Source organism: Mastomys coucha, unplaced genomic scaffold (genome assembly GCF_008632895.1).
Source record: "Mastomys coucha isolate ucsf_1 unplaced genomic scaffold, UCSF_Mcou_1 pScaffold1, whole genome shotgun sequence".
NCBI lineage: Eukaryota > Metazoa > Chordata > Mammalia > Rodentia > Muridae > Mastomys > Mastomys coucha.
In genome coordinates this window covers 45,278,543-45,292,073 of record NW_022196891.1, presented here as the reverse complement: position 1 = coordinate 45,292,073, position 13,531 = coordinate 45,278,543, and the positions used below count along the sequence as shown (strand labels likewise).

Below are 13,531 nucleotides of genomic sequence, written 5' to 3'. Positions count from 1 at the left end.
AATGACAAGAGTTAAATGTTTTCTTATATTTAAATATGGGTTTCTGAAATTCATAAACATAATGACTTATAAAAATTATTACTATATTTATAGTTAGTCAAAACCCAGAAATGAATATATATTACATACATATATACACACACATAAAAATAAAAGAATCATCAGATAGGGAAGAGAGTTGTGAAGTATAACCTTCTTGACATAACACGGCTGCTAAACACATCAACACATCTCCAATGAATACTTGTACAAGACCAGTACAATATCAAACCAGTCAAAATTACATCATGAATGAGGGAGTGACCATACATGTTCCATCATTAGTAGGGGATTCATTTGCAGTTGGTGATTTCTGGGTAGAGCAGTTGGGTGTTTTCATATGTGCTAATAGAGGGTCCCAATCCTATGATACTTACTGGGATAAGGGGTGTTAATAACATGCAAAAGTGAGAAGACATGTGATTGGGGAGGATCAGATGTGAAGATCAGTGGCATCTTTTTCAGAGGATCTCGGTTTTATACTTAGGGCCCACAGGGCACCTCATGCCTTTGTTTATCTCCATTCCCAGGTGATCTGACATTTTCTATTGACCCCCACAGCAGCAAAGCAAGCACATGGTACACAGATGCAGATGCAGGATAAGTGACCATATAAGTAGAACAAAATAGCATTTATCTTTTTAAAAGCAGAAAGACATGAAATTAGAAGAGGGACTAGGTAAGGCACTTAATAGGATATATGGAGGGAGGTCATGGTGGACGGACATGATCAAACTCAGTAACATTTTCAAAGTACTGATAAAAATATTGTTAGATAAAAGTAAGCACAATTATTTTAAATTTGCAAATCGACCAAATAAGCAATTAAATTAAATTAAATTTAAGTTTGCTTATCTACTACTTCTTTCTAGAGAGTAGAATTTGAGATTAGTTTTTACCTTATTTTGTATTTTGAATGAGGTAATATATCTAGTTTCTAAATGTTGTGTTGAGAGGTTAGCTCTGTGAGAATCTTCTAATTATCTGGATTCCATAGTTCTGTTCTGTTCATGAATACTTATCCCTTAATGTTTCAATCGTTTATGTTAAAAGTCATAGCATTTTTATTGGAAATTAATGGAATGACATTAATTTCTCCATGAAATATGTGATTCTTCTAAACAACTGAAAAGCTTTATACTTTTACTTAATAATAATGAAGAAAAGATATCAGCTTTCTCTATGTTAGATAAAGCTATTATATCACTCAAGAACTGTGGAGGAAGGAAGGGAATGGATTTGTTAGATAAATTGCTTTACTCTCTTCTCTGGCTCTCTGTAGGCATTTAAATCTACTTTACTATGCCTCCGCCCTACTTCACTTCCTCCTTTTCCAATTAGCTATGAGTTACATAATTATTGCCTCCAGTTAAACACTCTACCTCTTTAGTCTAATTTTTCCAATTGTTGTTATTTCTGTAACTGTATCATGTCTACCTTCTAATAAATGATTTTGTATAGTGTTCAAATAATTCAACTGATCAATAGTAAGTACCTTTCAATTTTTCTTAACCTTCTTATGGATGTAGGTTAGCTGCAAATTTGAAAAATTTCAGAGTTATCAGGAACATTCAGAATTTTATAAATTGCACATTACATGTTTTGATATAAAAACTATGATAAAACATTTCATTATATGCTAAAAATTGCTCATGGGATCAATTCAGTGAATAACTCATGTTGTATTTGGATAATTTAAACAAATGTATTTGGATTGTAAGAGAGTTTATAATCGTTCCAAAACTCAAAGCAAAATTCTCAGAGGAATATATGTTCCCACAAAGCTGAGGAATAAGAAGCTAAAGTTTGTGATAACATCAGGGGCTGTGTAGTCTGTGAGATAAGCCATCATAGATATTAAAGCTAAAGAGAAGGGATCCACCCAGAGGTCAAAACTAGGCTTCAGTCAACTAGGTAAAGCATAAATACAAATGGATCAAGGACCTTAACATGTGATTTGATTACCTGAATCTAATGAAACAAAAAGTAGGCAATGGGCTTGAACTCATTGACACAGAAAGGTACTCTCTAAATGTGACAGCAATAGCACAGGCATTAAGACCATCAATTAATAAGTTTTACTGCATGAAGGTAAGCGTCTTCAGTATTGTAAAGGGCAGAATCCTTAGACCAAAGTTGCAGCCTACAAATGAAAAAAAAGCTTCACCAAGTATGTATCAGGTAGAGTGGTCAAAGCAACATTATAAAAATGACTGAAACCTTGAACATCAAGAAAAATTTTACCCTATTAGACCATGATATACAAATAAACTGAAAGTTCCCCAAAGACGAGAAATACATTTTAACATGTTGAACACTCTTAGCCTTTAAGTAAATGCAAATTACATCTAGTTTGAGATTTCATTTCATACCAGTCAGAATTCCCAAAATCAATAAATTATGACAACCCAAGCCTCTGAGGATGAGGAGAAAGTAGAACATTCATTCATTGTTGGTGGCACTGCACACTGATATAGCCATTATGGAAATCAGTATAAAGGTTATAGAGGTTCCTCAAAAAGCTTAAAGTTGATCTATTTCAAGGTCCAGATATAGTATTCCTGAGTGTTTACCCAAAGTACTTTGTATTCTGCTATAGGTACACTTGCTCACTTATATTTATTTCAACTTTATTCATAAAAACAGAAATTGGAAGTATTCCACATTAAATGATGATTGGATCATGAAAATTTAGTGTAGTAAACAATGAAATATAATTCAGGTGTTAAAATGAAATAATTTTTCAGGTAAATAGATAGCATTGCAAACTGTAACTCTGAGTAACATAACCTAGATACAAAAGGGCAAATATTTCATGTTTTCTCTTATATGTGTCTATTAGTTTTTAAGATTCAGGTATGTGTGTTTCATTTTGAATATCCACAAAGGTTTAGGTTGCTAATAAGAAGACAGAAGGCAATAGAGAATCTTCCACGAAAGAAGAAATAGAATATAATATTAATAAAGTGACAAAAAGTAAAATAGGATAGTATGTTTAAAGGAAGAAGAAGAAAAACGCAAGGTAAAAGAGGTAGTTTGGGGAGGGACAAATGACAATTAAAGTCTTTTAAAAGCATGTGGAAATCTCATATCCTCACAGATTCCTAAATACAGACATAATAAAGGCTTTTGTTGGGAATTGATTCTAATGCTTTGATTCAGCTACCAAAGGTTTGTTTCCAGACCCAAGGGTTCCTGCCCTGAGCCAGCTTAGATTGATAATAAAGAGTTTTTGTCCCTGCAGTTTTTTCAGACAGGAACAGAGTAGGGAGAGGGAGCTTTTCTCTGAGAGAGTAGGGCTGCCCTGGTATCCCCCAACTACAGCACTTCAAGTCTCTGGAATGCAAGGTGCCTACTCTCCCATTGAGGCCAGACAAGACAACCCAGAAAGAAGAACATATCACATGTACAAATAACAGCTTTTGTGATAACCCCTCTTCCAGTTGCTTAGGACCCACATGAAGACCAAGGTGCACATCTGCTAAAATAAATCATGGGACACTTCATGAATTTGCATGTCATCCTTGCCCAGGGGCCATGTTAATCTTCTCTGTATCATTACAATTTTAGTGTATGGGCTGTTGAAGCAATTTCTGTTATGAATTTTAAACACAAATGTGTAGGGAAGCAGAAATGGAGCACAAAATAGAATACTTTGAAAATGGATATGAAAAATATTTTGAAATCCTCCCCATTATTATTGATTCGCTCAAATGGTATTTATTTTAGATATTGTATTGAAATTTTTACTTAACATATTTTCAAAGAGGTTTAAACCCTATAAAACTAATGTTTATTCACCAAATGTAGTTGTCATATAGAGGGTTACTGTTTAATAAACCCACCCTTTCCAGCTCTCTCTGAATTCTGGCTAACTGTTTTAACTGAGCTGTCCTTCAAACTTCTCTCCAAGCTGACCGACTCAATCTGGCCTTTCAGTTTCTGACTGAATTGCTCTGCCTGGCCTAAAACTAACTTTGGCAATTTGTTCTAATATTTTGTCTCCTTATTAATCTCCAGCTTCAATTATCTCTCTTGACCTGAACTGACATACATGAACTCTCAAACGAACTCAGCTCCATTACATTTCACTCTTTGTGTTGACTCCCAAAAGACTATTTCTCCTTGCACTGCTCCTAAATAGAATATCTTTTGCGTGCTGTTCTTGAGAGAGTTGGTAGTGTTCTGTCTCTGACTCATTCTGTCAAAACTTTCTGTGATCCATCACTTTGTCTCTCCCTCAATTAGATGTCACCTTCAAATACAGCTGTTTCCTTCTTAAAAACTAATTTTATCTTTGTTGTTATAGATAAAAGGTGAGGACAAAGGGTATGTCTGTATTCCATCCAGAGGAATTAAAGTTGGGTCTTTCCAGCTGGACTGTGAAGACCTAGAAGGTCTTTGGATGTGATCCTTTGATAGAGCAGCCATGTTGGTAGATTAAAATTATTCTCCAAAATCCTTTGCTATAATTGTACTACTTCTATTGTCGCATCTAAGAGAAGTAAGCCTAACTTGTAGTGTTCCTCATGTTATCAAACTACTAAATCATTTTTCTAAATTTGATATATAAAAAAAATCAGAATTCTAGAATGAATAGTTTGAGACAAATTTTATGTCACTTAATTTACAAAGTTTATTACTATATATGTCACTGCCAATAATTATTAAAAAACAATAAAATCCAGCATGTTCAAACATAATCAAATAAATTCATTTGGTTATACCATAAATTATGTGTATATAATTATTATTCTACCAAGTACCTATGTTATTATCATATAAATTTTTGCACTTATGAAGATATTTTATAGGTTTTTATTATATAGCATCTATATTATTAAGCCATCTCTATTTTATAGAGTAAAATGAATGCATTTTAATGTTTTTGTTAGGTATTCTTTAAAATATCCTAAAATGTCTTCATGAAAAATTACATTGAATTATAATTTAGGAAAAATTAAGCCTCTATTACTCTTTAGATCTTGAGAAACTTAATTTTATGGTGGTAATACTTTTCAGTAGTCATAAATATTTTGAGAACATACTCAGTATTAATTGATAAATAAAAGAAAATATACACATTTAAAAATGATGACACAAAGGTTAAACCAAGAAACATAAAATTAAAATTTATAGCTCAGATTTACAGAGTGGACGTCAATGGTCAACACTGCCTTAGAATAATCAGCTTTGTCTATCACTTGCCTGTTGGGACTCTCTTTTCCAAGGTGATGAAGTCATTTCTCATCATATCCTAAACCTCAGCTGAAGTTATTTTGAGTATTAAATGAAATTACTTAGATATTTCCATAGTATAATATATACTCCTATATGATGAGAAGACATTGAGCTGAAATATCAGACATGATAAATTTAATGATCATGAGCTTGACCATAGACAACTAATATTGATAGCAATACAATTTATATTGATATTGATACAAAAGAATGTTAGAGCAATACTTATCATGGAAGAAAAAAGCACATTTTAAGATAAAGACAAGGTATAATGAGAAATAAAGTACATGAGTGATTGGAATAAGAAAACAGTTAATTGCAGTGAATATGATTTTCCTAAAACCATTAAAATTAAAAGAATATATCATTTTGATACATTAAAGTACAGTAGAAAGATTTCTCCATAAAAACAAATTGAAATCAATACTGCTTCTTCATTATCAGTAATACAAATTTGAAACTAAGTAGCTCTATTATTGGGAAAATTTATATTTTAGACATTTAGTTCATACAAATGAAAATTATACTCTGGTAAAAATACAAAAGATATATTAATACTTTGGAGTAGAATGCTTTACTATTGTAAAAAATATGTCAACTTTGCAATAACTAAAATTACATCCAACTAACATTTGTTTTAGATGTTTGAATTGGATACATTTATTCTATCCAATTATAAGAAATATATTTCTAACATATGACTGATTTTAAAAAGAGTAAAATGTGAAACAATCAAGGCCAGAATTATCACTCATTAAAATCACTTTTATAATGTGTGTGTCAACAATGGACAGGAATATGACTAATGGTACACAGTAAAGATACAAAATGTAATTTTATCTCTTATAAGGCCTTAAATATTTATAATAGAAAAAGTTAAAGTTGTTAGCCAGTTGGATAGCTAAACTCATATATTGTGAGTTCCTATATTTTTCATTAACAATTAGGGTATACTCTAGCTATTCTCTTATTTGTCATTCTTTGTTTATTTTAGTATCATATCTGTGGGACAGTGGTCTGTTTAGGCAACCTGGTCCTGGTCGAGTACCAGTCTGGAACTCCAGTGACCCAGTGGGTGAAAATTTCTGTCTGCAAGAGACAGAAGGAGCTCAACCATGCCTCCTGGGTTCCTGGCTCCTGTTTCAGTCCCAACCCCCCACAACCACCCCTGAAGGAATTGTGTGGTCTACCACTTAGACAATGTCCCAAGCTCCTGGCATTCTATCTGGACCCTACCCCTACTCCTCTGACTAAAGCCAGGTATGTCCTGCCTCAGGGACAGATAGCCCTGCCTCATAATATAAGGAGTGGTTTCCCCTCTCCTCTCTCTCTCTTCTTCTCCTGTTCTCCCGTTCTCTTGCTCTCCTGCTCTCTTGCTCTCTTGCCCTTTCTTCCTCTCTTGCATTCTTTCTGTCTTGCTCTCTCTCTCTCTTCTCCTCTTCTTCACTCCTTCTTCTTTCTCTTTCCACATAGTCATGACTGGCCTCTTTTCTCCCTTTTCTATAAATAAAATATCTTATCTTATTGCCTCCTTTTAACTAATGTGCCGTGCAGCCCCAGCATCTGCAGCAGCAAGGTCTGGACCAGCAACTTACCTGCCCTGCTAGCATGGGACAGCCATGCTGCCGCCTCTTTCACCATCCCTTTCTCCCCTCATTCTCAGCCCCTCTGTGACATCCAGCAGCATCTGGATTTCCAGAGGGACTACGTTCCTGGCTTTTTGGGAGGCCAAGGGACCCCTTGCAGCTGTCTTGTTATCTCTGTCTTCTGCAGACTGGGACCCAGATGCCCCCCTGCAGGGCAGAGTTTGCAGGCAGACACCTATACCTGCACTGCCCAGAGCACAGAAACTCTGGCCTGGTAATAGGTCATCCTACCCTCCCCCTTTTGTCCTTGGTCCACCCTATGCCCAGTGCCTGGTGTGCTGGTTCCGACACATATTTACATAAATTAAAAGTTTTCCCTCATATACTCCATACAGGTTATCAGTTTATTAAATATATAATCCAAGTTTTCCTAAAACCACTCACAATTTTCCCCTTCATGGTCTCCCTTAAAGACAGTAATGACAAATTCCCTGTGAATAATTTGTGCATTCACATAGATTCAGACAAGATGTTAAGCTCACCCTTCTCGAGAAAATATTGTCATCTTGAGAAAATGTACATATGGTATATGTCTTCTCCAAATTTGATAGCAAAAAATAAAAAAATAAAGTTATTAGCACATGAAATTAAATCTCAGATGCAAACTCCAATTCCTTCAGCTACTTTAACAAATGCATCTATAATCGTTATTCCTAGATTCAGGTGTTGTAATCTTTCCTTTTATGTGTGTGAATAGAAATAAGGCAGGTAGATGGACTGGGGATGAGGGGGCAGGGAGCAGGGAGGCTTTAACATTATTGTAACAATCTCTATGTTTTTGAAGTTTAACATGTAGCAAAAGTTAATAACCATGGACCTATCATTTTAAAAAGTTCATTGGATATTTTATTTATTTACATTTCAAGTGTTACTGTTTTTCCTGGGTTCCCCTCTGGAACCCCCATCTCATCCCCCTCCCACTGCTTCTATGAAATTGTCCCCTACCCACTGACACACTTCTGCCTCCCTGCCCTAGCATTGCCTACACTGGGGCATCAAGCCTTCACAGGACCAAGGGCCTCCCACTGATGACTAACAAGGCCATCCTTTGCTACATATGTGGCTGGAGCCATTTGTCACTCCATGTGTACTCTTTGGTCAGTGGTTTAGTCCCTGGAAGCTCTGGGGCGGGGGAGGGTCTGGGTGGTTGATGTTGTTGTTCTTCATATGGAATTGCAAACCCCTTCTGTTCTTTCAGTCCTTTCTTTAACTCCTCCATTGGGGACCCAGTGCTCAGTTCAATGGTTGTTTGAGAGCATCCACCTTTGTATTTGTCAAGCTCTGGCAGAGCCTCTCAGCAGACATCTATATCAAGCTCCTGTCAGCAAGCATTTCTTGGCATCCATACACTGTCTGGGTTTGTTGTCTGTATAAAGGACGGATCGTCAGGTGGGGCAGTCTCTGGATGGCCTTTCCTTCAGCCTCTGTATTTCCTCCTTTGGGTATTTTGTTTCCCTTTCTAAGAAGGACTGCAGCAGTTTCTCGCATAGTATCTCAGTAATTCTGTACTTCTATTGTGTTCTCTTTGTGTTTTGTTTTGTTTTGTTCATGAAATAGCCTCTTCTTTTCCACATTGGAAGAATAGTTCTGTGTGCAGATTTGATGATGGCCAGTTTCTAGTATTGATCACCCCAAAGGTATTGTCCAGATACTTCTTGCTTCCATGGGTTCTGATAAGACACAAGGTCAGTGCTCCTCAAGCAATGGGTCATAACTCCTTTGTGGTCAAATGACCCTTTCATCAGGGTCACCTAAGATCGTGAAGAAAAAAAAAACACAACAAATATTTATATTATAAAAATAATTTTATGATGTCCCAATAACATGAACTGTATTATAGGGTCACAACATTAGAAAGGCTGAGAATCACTGCATTAGGTGCTCATGCTTTTTTTGAATGATCTGCATATAATTAATAGATTCTTCTCTTCTCTTTAACTTCCAATATTGTTTATTTGTAGTTAAAGTTTTATTATGGTCAGAACAGTCTCCTTACCACATGCTCTTTCTACACAAAAACATCAAGTGATCATGGACTGAATACTCTGAAACTTACAAAATACATGAAAATTCTCCCCTTAATTTTTTATTGGGTTTGCTTTGTTTGTATAACATGAGGTCACATCTTTTATTAGCTATGACATATGCAAAAATAATCTCAGACTTGTACTAAAATTCTATATTAGATTCAAGAAGCCTAGAATCTAGAGTGCAAAGGCCCAGTTCCATCACTGGCAAATGCCTATACTACAACTGACAAACTGCCACAGAGATAGAGTGATCTGACCCATAATGTACTCAGAGTCCCAGTACATACACACCTGGTGTGGAATTGCCTCAAATTGAGTCTTTCGCTTCTGTGATTTATACTTGCAGGCAATCATATCCAAACCACATGCTACCCTCTGTACCCTCAAAAACATTTGGCATTTAGAATCCAGCTACTTATTCAGTGCACATGTTTAGCCTAATTCATCCCTATGAACATTTGTCAATGAGTGAGTTCCATTAGAGCTTAAGGGGTATTTGTTTTCCCCAGTCAGATGTACCACATATCAAGGTTCCAAGAGATCCCATGCATTCTCTGACATAATGAATGCGGTCTCACAGGAAACATCTTTGTCTTTGGATGGAATTTAGAATAAATATTGGATTTTATGTAGCGGCATATTGGTAGTGCCAGGCTAACAATATAAATCTTCTGGGCCTGGCAAACTGACAATGCAAACACACACTACCTGTTGGCCAGACAGCTGATTCTTGAATGGTGCTTCATTTTAAGGGCTGCCAGCCCAGAGAGAACACCCTGGGAAAACAAAACTCTCTTTCCTCCTTGGCTTGCTCCACTCCCACCCTGTTGCTACAGGATTGATGTGGGGGGGGCATTAAGCGTGCACTCAGGGAGGAGCTGAAGTCAGCACATATTATGTACTAGTGTTTCTTTTCTTTTTTATTTTTTCTTTTGTCCTGTTAGTTCCTGCTTTCTTATAAAATGAAAGGGTCCCAGTTACCATTTTCTCCCTAGGTTATGGTTGGGTACTTTTTTGTTGTTGCTTTGTATTTGAACTGGAATTTTCAAAAGCTTTCTGTACTTGGTACATATTTAAGTTCAGAAATGGGCACAAAAGAGGTACAAGACAGTATATTTCTTTCAATTAAGACATCTTTGGGTCTGAATTATCTACATAGGCCCTGGGGGCTTGGATTCTGTACTAATATGATGTGAGGATCCCTCTAGCCCCAGAGATCCAACTACAATGAAATCTTGGGTAGATAATGAGAATCATTCAGGGAAGATGCTGCTATTAGTGGTATTGACTTTCAAGGCATAGCTATTTTGACCAAATGTTGTAAACATACCTGCAAATACCTACCTAGTGGAAGATTTGCTTGTTATATTGAAAGATACTGACTTAAGCTGGCTGCTGTGTCCATAGTACTTTGATGATTAGTAGGCAGGCTGCTTCCCTCCATAGATGGCAGAAAGAAGCTTCAAACTGGTGGCAAGGACTATGAAAGCTTCAGGTAGAAGCCACCAAAGAGAAAAGTGACAGTGGCAATGCCTGGTAGGCCATGATATATATTTATCTGCTAAAAGGCAAATACCTGAAGACCTAAAGGCCAATACAGGGTGTGAATAAAAGATTCAAGCATTGAATATTACTGATGCTATTTTGTGGAAATAACAATGGAATAGAAAGTGAAGAGGAAAAAAACATATGTGGTTTTCTTCATTTTGGAAGAGTATTCTGCAGGAAGGAGCCAGAAAGCACAGTCAGATATAGCTCACTAAGTCCAAAGACAAGAAAGTTAAGGTAGCAGTTTGGGGTATCCAGGGGAAGTTAATGTTAGAACAGGCTGTGGTCAATGACTGAGTAAATTTATGGCAAAGAAAGTTCTACAGCAGGCCAGATGAAATTATCAGGAGACTGAGTAGTATATGACATGTTTTGGACTAATATGGAAGCATCATGGGTCTTGTCCTTGAAGAATTTGTTGATTTGTACTAACAAAGCTTTCTTCTTGTTAAAATATTTGGCAGTGATGAAGTAAACAAACTGAAGTTGTGGATGTCTGGTTATCTGGCTTTCTTGTTTCTTGACGCAACATTGGAATCATCCATCTACTTGGCTAGGGCTCTCTGATACTGGGAATGGAGTAAGGTAGGAACAGAAATCCTATTGGTACAATTTAATGGTTTCTCTAACTTTTTTTTCTCCATGGGGCTATTCACTTGCCTATAGAGCTGAAGAATTTGACTTGTACCACATTTCTTCTTCTGTATTCTTTGTTGGCCTGTACAGTAACTAGGAAAAAGAGGGGTCTAGCCTGGAGAACTAGGAAAAAGGGGGACTAATATTCCTCTATAGTTGCAAGATGCTCTAGGTAGAGCTTCAGAAGGTAGTTAAAACATTGCAACTGGAACTAGGGCTCCCTGCTGTGCACTGGGAACATGACTTCCCTTCATGAAGCCAGGATTAGATACAAAATCACCAGGTACCCTTTTTATGAGCAGGGCTTTAAGCACTGATAATATCGTAGCTACTTAAATAAAATTTATTTGTGTATGTCACTATGACCAACTGAAAGTTGGAATTTCCTTGAGCTCAGAGAACAGTTTCAGAACACCTTGGGCAGTAACACTGAAGAGTAATTCCAGGCCTGCCTGGTCTGAAAGCATTTCCCAAGAGCAGTGACCTATAGATTTCAACAGTCTTACTAACAAGGCCTCTTAGAGGATGGAACTGGTGGTGGGATTTGGGCTTTCAAAAGCCCATGCTAGCTAGGCTCACTATTTCCCTGCCTGTTGAGAATCAAGATATAAGTTCTCAGCTACTTCACTAGTATTGTGCCTGCTTGTATGCCAACATATTCTCAGTCAGAATAATATAGGACTAAGACTCTGAAACTCTAAGGGAACCCCCAGCTAAATGTTTTTACTAATATGAATTGCTTTGATCATGGTGTCTATTCACAGCATTTTTTAAACAGAAGTTGGTACCAGGAATGGGCTATTGTTGTGACAGATCTGACCATGCTGTATGGTGAAGTAATATGGAATATTTTGGGTTGTTATACTAGAAAAGTGGTTGAAAAATTTAAGCGCCCTTACTGGATCATCTTAGTAGAAGCATGAAAGACACTGATACTGAGAGTATGTGGACTGTTAGGAATACAGATCAATTAATTTCAGAGAGGAAAATTATCATCAAGTATCCTAGGGACTATTCCTGTTATAGTTTGGCAAAGAATGTGTCTGCTTTTTGCCCTTGTCCTTAAAATTTGCAAGAGGTTAAATTTAAAAGTATTGGACTAATGGCTTGGCGGAGGAGATTTCAAGATACCCTCTTATTGATTTTGTCACTTGGTTACTTGTAATCCCTCATGCATAAATATAATGAAAAAGAGGAATATTGCAAATATAATGAAAAAGAGAAATTCAGTTTGAGGAGGAAAAGAGCACCAGGACAGGTGATGATGGAACCAAATGCCATATGTTCAACAGCATATTCTATTCTTAAAGCCAGATAATAAATGGAATAAAGGGAAAGGCTCCACACAGTGGCTTTAGTTAATATCCTATTGCTGTGCAGAGGCACCATGACCATGGCAAGGCTCCACACAGTGGCTTTAGTTAATATCCTGTTGCTGTGCAGAGGCACTATGACCATGGCAAGGCTCCACACAGTGGCTTTAGTTAATGTCCTATTGCTGTGCAGAGGCACCATAACCATGGGAAAGACTCCACACAGTGGCTTTAGTTAATGTCCTATTGCTGTGCAGAGGCACCATAACCATGGGAAAGGCTCCACACAGTGGCTTTAGTTAATGTCCTATTGCTGTGCAGAGGTACCATGACCATGACAATTATTATAGATAAAATTATTTAATTATGGCTGACTAACAAGTTCAGACATTTGGTCCATTATCTACATTGTAGGAAGCATAGTGACATGTATGCAGAGATGGTGCTGGAGAAGGATCAAGTAGTTCTACTTCTGGGTTTTCAGGCATTAGCAAGAGATAATGCCATTGGACCTGATCTGAACATTTGAAATATCAAAGCCCAATCCCAGTGACATACTTCTTCCAACAAGGCTATACCTTCTCTAATAAGGCCATACCTCATTATAGTATGCCACTTCTTATAAGCCTATTGGGGGCTATTTTTAGTCAAACAAACACAGGAACTATGCTTTCAATTAGTGAAAAGGAATTAAAAGAAAGTTTAAGTAGCAAGGAAAATAATCAATCAACAAGAACTGACTGCTTATGTAAATATAATACAAGGAGAGGAGAATGTTCTATCCCCATCAAGCAAATAATCTTAGAGGCTGTGGCCAGAAGGTTCTGGCCTAAGAGTTAAAGATACACAAACAATAATATGAAATATTGCTCCATGTATAAGAAAAGCCACAGATCTGCTTGAAAATGATTTGAGTCAGTCATGTTACATAATGCTGTGAAACAATTTCTAGTGGCATAAGTGTGAGGCAGCTGGCAATTGTTAGTGGATTATGAAGCAAAAGGTCCTGGTGTGAATCAAAGTCAGAGGTTTGGCTCTCAGAAACCCAACTTGGACCACTAACTTTCTAATGTTGAAA

General features: G+C 36.7%; 1 non-coding gene across 1 annotated transcript; it reads right to left on the bottom strand.

The window, feature by feature from the left end:
- Positions 1-3,526: 3,526 nt before the first annotated feature.
- Positions 3,527-3,629, bottom strand: LOC116071996. The gene has a single exon (XR_004111270.1). It is a non-coding gene; the product is annotated as a U6 spliceosomal RNA (small nuclear RNA).
- Between the last annotated feature and the right edge of the window lie 9,902 nt (positions 3,630-13,531).